General features: G+C 37.5%; 1 pseudogene; it reads right to left on the bottom strand.

Annotated features, from left to right (window-relative positions):
• Positions 1-9,106, bottom strand: part of LOC102004542 — an 88,058-nt pseudogene that overhangs the window by 41,858 nt on the left and 37,094 nt on the right.

Here is a 9,106-nt window from a genome sequence, read left to right as displayed (position 1 = left end):
ACAGCCACAACCACAAACACACTCAGCCAACTTATTTTTGACAAAGGGGCCAAACAAGTTCACTGGAAGAGAGATAGCCTCATAAATGGTGCTGGAAAAACTGGCTCACCACATGTCAAAGACTGAATCTAGACCCATATCTATCACCATGAATCAAACTCAAATCAAAATGGATCAAAGATTTAAATATTAAAACAGAAACACTAAATCTACTGGAAGAGAAAGTAAATAAAAATCTTGAAGACATGGGTAGGCAAAGAGTTCATGAACAAAAACCAAATTGCACTGGAAATACTTCAAAGAATTAACAACTGGTATCTCATCTAACTGAAAAGGTTTTGCACATCTAGAGAAATCACCAACAGTAAAAAGAAAACCCAAAAATTGGGAAAAAATTTTAGCCAACTGTCCCTCAAAGGACTTCTATCTAGAACATATAAAGAGCTAAAAAGAAAAACCCAGCCCACCCCCAATTTACAGACTGACCTGAGAGGAAGACCTCTGGTCCACCTTCAGGGGACTGAGGGAGTAGTAATAGAAAGGATAGGTCATAGGCCTTGAAGGTTTCATGGGGAGACCCGTGGTTCAGCAGATCCAAACTAGTTCATGTGTATCCATCTCAGCAAATCCAGTCCCACACTTACATTTCTGTTTTCTAGGGTGTTTCTGTAACTACACAAATGCTGCAGCCCAAAAAAGTCACATAGCAAGGGAGTCTGAGAATCTTGCACCCTTTTTTCCATAGGGTCTAAAATATGGAAACAAAATAAAAGAACACTGGGCATGGTGGTACAGATTTGTAATGTCAGCACTTGGGAGGCTGATGCAGGAAGATTGCTGTAATTTCAAGGCCAGCCTGGGCTACAAAGTGGTTTCAAGGTCAACCAGAACTGAACAACAAAATCCTGTCTCAAAAAGGCAAAGAAATTTTTTTTTTTGAAAAAGGAAAGCTGCACATTAGAGGTCATACTGATACCTCTCTCCTGCTCTTGTCAGCACAGCTCATACCGCCCACCTGCATATCTCAATAGCTGATGATCAAAGGCACACCCTCTGAAATCCCAAGGACAGGAGAGAAGATCTCATATCTGGCTGTAATTATCAAAGTGACAGATACAATCCAAGACCATTCCCTGCCCTGGGTTACTACCAGGATGCTGAAATGATCCACCTAGGGATTATTGCTTTTAAGCTGAACTGGCTTCTGGCTTTCCAGACCAGGCACTTGCTCTCTAATTATTTACTGGGACTTGCCTGCTTCTTTCTCCTGGAAATAGGGCAATAAGTATACTCAGGTTATTCTAGACTATGTTCTGTGGAGACAGCTGACCTCAGAGAGGGAAGGTTGCTTTGAGCAGGTCAGGTCCCATATCAGAGGACAGAGTGTGGGACATCACCCATGAGCAGTGTGGGATGAGGCAGTTGGATTCATTGCCAAGTCTTTCTCATACTTTATCCATCAACCAGGCTTTTTTTTTTTTTTTTTTACTTCTTTAGATTGAGGATTGGTCCAGGGCATTTGTACTGAGTCACATCCCCAGCCACGGTTTTTTTTTTTTTTAATTTCAAGACAAGGTTTTGTTAATTCGTTAAGTTTCCCAGGATGGGTTCAAACTTGTAAACTTTCCTTTAGTTTCGGCTTTCCAGGGTGCTGAGATTATAGGAGTGCATCATCCTTCCTGGGTTTGACTCATTTCACTAAAAAAGAATGGAAGCATGAAAACAAGGGAATATAGCTATTAAAAACACACATGTACTGCAGTTATTCAACAGCTATATTCTACAAAGCAATCAAGAGTAAAGAAAAGCCACCTGCTTCACTATCCATCCCAGGAAAACTCCACATTCAGGCAGCTAAACATCTTTCCAATGCAGAGGGCAGGACTGACCTCTGAAACAGTGTACCATAGTGACTAAGATCCTGGTGATGAGGTAGCAACAGCTGAATATATTAACTCTGGGAGCTGACTATTGCCTGCTGTTCCCTCTTCCCAGTGTGAAAATGCAACCTCCTGTACCTTAATATTTGCTAGAGGAGTGCACTTACCTGGAGTCACCTTAAGGTTCTCATGCAAAGTGTAAAATCCATCACCACTTTCCCCCAGAAACTATGTGAAGGAATTTATCTGAGCCCGATCTTCATAGATTTTTATGTATCCAATTATAAATGGATTCTAGCAACTTGGTGCATGCCAAAATCAAAACTGTGTGTATAATATCCAAAAGAAAATAGGGCCACAAACTCAGACAGGAAATAAGCATGAAATGGCTGTGGTTTCTGCCTTCTGCATGGCTTCTGCATATGAGCCTCAGGGCTTCCACCACTGTCCCGTTTTTCACTGTTCATACTCTTTCTGTTGGTGTTATCTCCAGAAGGCGGCCACCTATCGGGAAGACTGCTGCCCAGGAAACACCAAAGAAAATGCATCCGTCATATTCACCATCTGCAGCACAACAATTATAAACTAAGTAAGATTAGAATGCTGAATCAAAAACTTTTTTGTTTGTTTTTTGAGACAGGGGTCTCACTATGTAGTTCAGGCTGGCCTTGAATTCATGATGATCCTGTCTCACCCTCCTGAGTACTGAAGTTACAGGCACATGTCACCACGCCTGGCTGAATCCAAATCTTTGAACATGACCTTGTGAGTCTTTGATTTATACTTTGTTAACTTACAAAGCAAAAAGGAAAATTCTAAGTCACTTTATGTGGATTTAAAAATGGGCAAATACCTGTGAGAACACAAATACATATAAGTAATGCATATCAAATATTTATGTATAATCAAACTGGCTTGGGAAACAACTTATTAAACATGAACTGTTTTTGTTCTCTCAGCCTCAGTAATCCTCTCAAAGTCTCAGGTAGTGTGAAGATATGATTTACCTGCTGTCTGCAGAGATGTTTGTATTCTCTTTGCCATTTGAAACTCTCTACCTCACCTCCATTACCACTGACCCACCCAGTCTTTTCTAGAGTACACACTAAACATTCTAAAACTGCCTTCTTCTTTGAAAGATTTATTCCTCTTCCAGTTTTATTAATTCTGAGGTTCAATCACAACCCATGTGAACTTAGGGTATTTTCCTGGGGCAAAGATAGAAACTTTTCAACGATCTTTTAGAGATGGGAATGGAAGAGTGTTTGTTCTTGGGAGAGGTACATACTATTTGTCATTTGGAAAGTTAGTCATGTGTCTCTTCCAGACTTCTCTTTTTTCTGTTGTGACAAGCCAGACAGGTAGAAGTTGTGTATCTATTATAATAAAAGAATAGAGTAGTGCCCCCTAATCTGAGGGCGATATGATTCCATGTCACTAGTGTATGCTTCCAACAGTGGATGATAAATTATACACACACACACACACACACACACACACAGCATTTATATATATATATACCTATGAAAAAATTTAATTGATAAATTATGCACATGTAGAGATTCACCATAGTACTTAATACTGAAATGGTTATAATAAAACTTGTAATTGGTGCCATGTTACTGGGCTGTCTTTCTCTGAACTTTGGCCCTGTTATTTTACTCACCCCTCTTGTCAAGATATGACATCACACAAGAGCTATGTGTTGAAATAAATTGAGATAAATGATGAACCATACTGAGATGAGATTTAATCATGCTACTGAGAATGACACATGATTTGAACCTTGCCAATTTTTATTTCTGGAATTTTCAATATTATTAGATCCTGCTAAACTGGCGGAATTAACATGTAGATAAAGATGGACTATGGTTATGTTGTGGTTCCACACACCACCTACTGTACATACAGGGGCAAAGATTGTGACCCCAAACCCAGGCAGGCCGGCATCTGGTTTTTAGGTAGGTGAATCCGATGCTTCCGTTTTCATGCATTGAACTTATATGCTTGTGATCACTGTGCAGCACCCTGTGGCTATCCATTGCTGGGATCACAATGTGGCCCCATAACTGCCATTTGGGATTCTGTTTCTTGGAATCGTAAAAATCATGTGGATTTTTTTTAGAAACATAGACAGAACTCTGAAGTCGTTATAGAGCTACATATTCAGGATGCTGCTACTTACAGATGATTGACTTTCCTATTGGTGGTATTCTGTGTAACTTTTATGAAAAGATCTGTAATTGGAAAATTAGATGTTTTACAGATGAAAACAGGATGAAGAAATGGATGGAAGGAGAAGGGAGGAAGGGGAAGTAAGAGTTCAGATGTGCTGCATACATGTGCCATGTTCTGACAACAAATGTAAATATTATACACTGCAAACACATATTAATAAAAATTTTATTATATGTTCTGCCTAAGTGAGCACTAATAAACATTTTATTAAGATTGTTTTGCTTTTGGTTTGTTAATCTTGTTATCAGCATGACTTGAGGGAGATGGCCATAAAGCTTGGTAAAGCACGCTTCTGTGTATGTTCTAGAGAAAATAATTGATATGTGGGCCACTGATCTGAGTGGGCAGCAACCATCACAAAGCCCTTCATAACATGAGAAAAGTAGAAACTCATAGATACAGGCATATACATATGTTCCACTGTAGTACACTGACTACCAGCATTGAGCCTTGGAGAGAATACAGTGGGGTTGGTGTCATGTACATCAATAAAGTTGAAGCAGTTACAGATGTTTCTTCAGGTACAAAGTAGAAATATTTGGTCAATTTGACAAAGTTGAAATAAAATACATTGAATATGCATTTAATACATCAAATCTGATGAACATTATAGCTGCCCCTGATATATTTACATGCTAATCATGCTTGTATTGACCCCTAGTTAGGAAAAATAATCTAACAAAGATCCTGTTTCATAAAACACCACATACAATTTATTAAATGGAGTACACTTAAGAGTACTTGTTTACCCTTGGTGTCTGGTGGCTAACATAACAGGGCTCACTTCTGCTGCCCCACAGTAAAAGTGAGCATTGTTGTGGTAAATAGGCATATGCATATATCATGGTATCTTTAGCTCTTTGGGGAGGATACCCACCAGAGGAGGCACTACATTGAATGGAATTACTATTTTTAATTTTTTAAATATTTTCTACACTGACTTCCCTAATTGTTGAATTAGGTTACATTCCCACCCATGATATTGTATGTTCCTTTTCCCCTGAAGCCTCAGGAATTTTTTTGTTTTTTAGCTCTTTGTGATATGTGTATGTGCTCTCTGTGCTTTCTGGAATAAAGATACTGCTTCAATTTTCATTTCTCTATTGGGCAAAAAAAAAAAAAAACAAAAACAAAAACAAAAACAAAAACCCTGAACTTTTTTTTTAGATGTTTATTGGGGAATGTACATCTTCTAAGAAGTATATATTCATTTTGCTTGCCTGTTTTTTTCCAGGTATTAGTACTCTGCATAGTAGATAGAAAACATTTGCCCATTCTGTAAGTTATTGCTTTACTCTGTTCTTGGCTTCCATGTCCATGCAGTTTTGCATTTTATAAAAGCTTTTGTTCGTTGTGTTATCCTATAGGGAGCCCTTCCCAATGCTAACTGCGGCCCAGGATGTTTATATTTGTATTCCCGTGGGAAAGTTACTGGACTTGCAATGAGTTAATTCCAATCTACCACCTCCAGTGCAACCCATGGTGTAAATAAAGACCCAATAATATATCCAAAATGGTGCGGAGTCGACGGGGTCCTGAGTCTGATCACAATGATGGCTGTCTGGAACCCACACCTCTACCCAAGGACCGAACCCAGATTTTATTCATTCCGGCTCACTCGAGGGAGCAGCGGGGTGGGGGTGGGGCACTGGGGAAACACCCCTGCCATCTCCAGAGATTACCATCAGCACCTTGGCTAGACTGATATGCATTGCTTAAAGCCAATTGAAGGGATAAGGAAAAATCCTAGCCAGCTCTGTATATATCAACACATGGAAATAGGGTCAGGCTCAGCCAAAACGGAGACAACTGCTCCTCTTTAAGGAGTCACCTAGGTGGTCCTCTGCATCACCTCACCTTATTTTTTACCAAAAACTCTTAAGAACAACAGTAAGAAAACTAATTTTTTTATATCTCTCTTTATATTCACACCAAAGAAAGCCTGTTTTATTTATGCTTCATTGTTTTATATGGCTACTGTACAAATATTACCATGAAAACATTATTTTCTGAGCAACAGAACCATGACTGGCAATATTGATAATTTATCTCATCCTAGGTTTATGATTTTAACCTAAACTTCTTTCTTTACTTACACCCAAATTGCAGACATAAAGAGAACTGTTTCAGTTTGCTAAGGAATATACCTAAATTGCCCCCAAACTCCAGCTTTAAAACTGTGATCATCCGGTGTCAGCCTCTTATGATGCTGGGACTAAAGGAATGCACCATTGCATTTGGCTTATACCTTTACACATTAAGTGAGAAGAGGACAAACACTCATGCATAGTGGTTAGCATTAAAATAATTTTGATACTGGGGAGTAAACTGAGAGTCCTAAATCACTACACTACATCTGCAGAACTTCAACATATACTTTGAGACAAAATCTCACTAAGCTGAATAGGCTGGCCTCAATTTTGTTTTCCTCTCACCTCTGCCTCTTGAGTTGCTGGGATTACAAACACATCACCAAGCCCAGCAAGATTTTTTTCATGGTAAAGTAATGGAAAAGTAAATATGCTCAGGATAAAACAACTTGTAGTTTCAATATTCCATCACAAGCTAGAATAACAATACCCACTACATACTTCCCTCGTGATGATAAGAAGCAGAAATTTGCTGTAGGGAAGTTAGTCACAAATTGTAGGGTGTAAAAATTGATACTGTACTCTGCAGTATATTATATTCCATGAATTATATCACATAGTTTAGATATAATATTACATAATTGGTGAGTAATTTATGTGTCTAAGCACCATTAAGATTAGAGCAAGCTATAATGTTCACTGCATTATGGGTATTTCAAAATGAATTGCCCACATATGTTTTCATGATACTGTGAGTTTATAATCCCATCAGAAATTAAGCAGTTTTGCATTCAAGAACACTGTATAAAACATTTTACAAAATATTTCAATGTTAAAAAGGTACTTAAAAATACAGGTAAAAGGAAACCAACTGGGATTCATGCACACACCTTGGGTCAGTCTGTGTTTGAAGGCATTTGTCATATATCTCAAACATTAGACTGTACTCCTTATGAATAATGAAAAGTGGTACTGTATAAATTTATTTCTAAAGTTGACAAAATATGAATTAATTTAGTAAATTCCACTTTTTAAAAAACTGATTGATACCTCTCATGAGTTAGGTTTTCCTTCATTCCATTATTTCAGCTTACCAAGTAAAAGCAATAATGATGGTGAGATACTGTGGTGTATGCCTGTAATCCCAGCACTTGGGAGGCTGAGACAGGAAGATTGCCATGAGTTTGAGGACAGCCTGGACCAAACAGTGAGCTCAAGGCCTGCCTGAACTACACAGTGAGACCCTGTCTCAAAAGATGTGATTAGCGAAGACAGAATGGCATCACAGCATCAGGAAAAAAGGCATTTGCCTCATTACATTCCAGAGCAATTATTCTCCCCAAAACAACTTCACTGTTGACAAAAATTCCTTTAAAAATGTTGTTACTGATAAATAATGCCATCACTTATAATTTTGGAGATTACTATAATTCATGATATCCTTTTGGAGACAAGTTATGGTTCTGCTTGTCTATGGCAATTGGAAACTCACAGTAGTTTGTGTTATTTTTGGTACACATGGTAAAAAAATTACCACCAATTTAAAAGTCATTGGAATATAAACAAGAAAAGGTCAGTTTTGATGGTAAGAAAACAAAGTTTCATTTAAATTATAATATTGGCCCTAATATGAAAGAAAAAATAGGTAAAATTATGTACATAATATAATATACAATATTAGGATATAATCAGGTGTCTTATGACATGAAAAATATACCATGCTAATCAAGTTGTGGAAAACAAATCAACTTTGTCAAAAACATGCTCACAAGTCTCTTAAAATGTATATCTTAATATAAAATATGGCATCAAATTCAAAACCATCTCTTGTTACACAGAAATATACATACCAAAAATTTAAAACGAAGGTAGTGGTAAAATCCTAACAATTATTGAAAGTCAATTAACAAAATTATGGTTTTTAGTGACCTGTACCTCCCAATTGTAAAGACAAAACAAAAGCTACACAAACATTAACTCTACTTGAAAGCAAAAACTGTTTCACCATGCTTAATTAAAAGACACCATATATTAAGCTCAAAGACACATAAAAATACCTAATATCTAATTATGTCAACTTAATATTTTTATATTGAACACTACAAATACATAATCCAGATATTTAAGTGATTTACTGTAAGATACATAATGCATACACTTTAGGATATTTCTATCTGGGATTGTATTCTCTGGAAATTTTGTGGAGAAACACTGACATCAAGCTTTTTATTAATTATTCCTACAGGTCTCCACCATATGAGAATTTTTCAGAACATTTTCAAAATTGGCTTATATGCATGTTTCTTCCCAGTGAGACTTCTTTCATGTATTTGATAAAATGTGTGTGTAATTCCTACATCACTTACATTCATATGGCTTCTCCCCAATGTGAGCTCCCTATGTCTTTGTCAAACAACTGGAATGCTGAAAGCTTTCAAATACTGCTTTCACACATAGAATTAATGCCAAGTGTGAGTTCTTTCATGTCTTTTATAATCACCAGCTGTGCTAAAAGCTTTCCCACATTGCTTACATTCATAGGGTCTCTCCCCAGTGTGAGTTCTCTCATGTCTTTGACAAGCACCATGTGCACTGAAAGCTTTTCCACATTGCTTACATACATAGGGTTTTTCCCCAGTGTGAATTCTTTCATGTCTTTGACAATCACTGTATGTGCTGAAAGCTTTCCCACATTGCTGACATATATAGGGTTTCTCCCCAGTGTGAGTTCTTTCATGTATTTGACAGTAAGTGTGCCTGCTGAAAGCTTTCCCACACTGCTTACATACATAGGGTTTCTCCCCAGTGTGAGTTCTTTCATGAATTTTGCAATTATCATGCTTACTGAAAGCTTTCCCACATTGCTTACATACATAGGGTTTCTCCCCAGTGTGAGTT

The sequence above is a fragment of the Chinchilla lanigera genome, unplaced genomic scaffold (genome assembly GCF_000276665.1).
Source record: "Chinchilla lanigera isolate Chin_1 unplaced genomic scaffold, ChiLan1.0 scaffold00206, whole genome shotgun sequence".
Classification (NCBI taxonomy): domain Eukaryota; kingdom Metazoa; phylum Chordata; class Mammalia; order Rodentia; family Chinchillidae; genus Chinchilla; species Chinchilla lanigera.
This window is presented reverse-complemented; position numbering and strand designations above follow the sequence as displayed.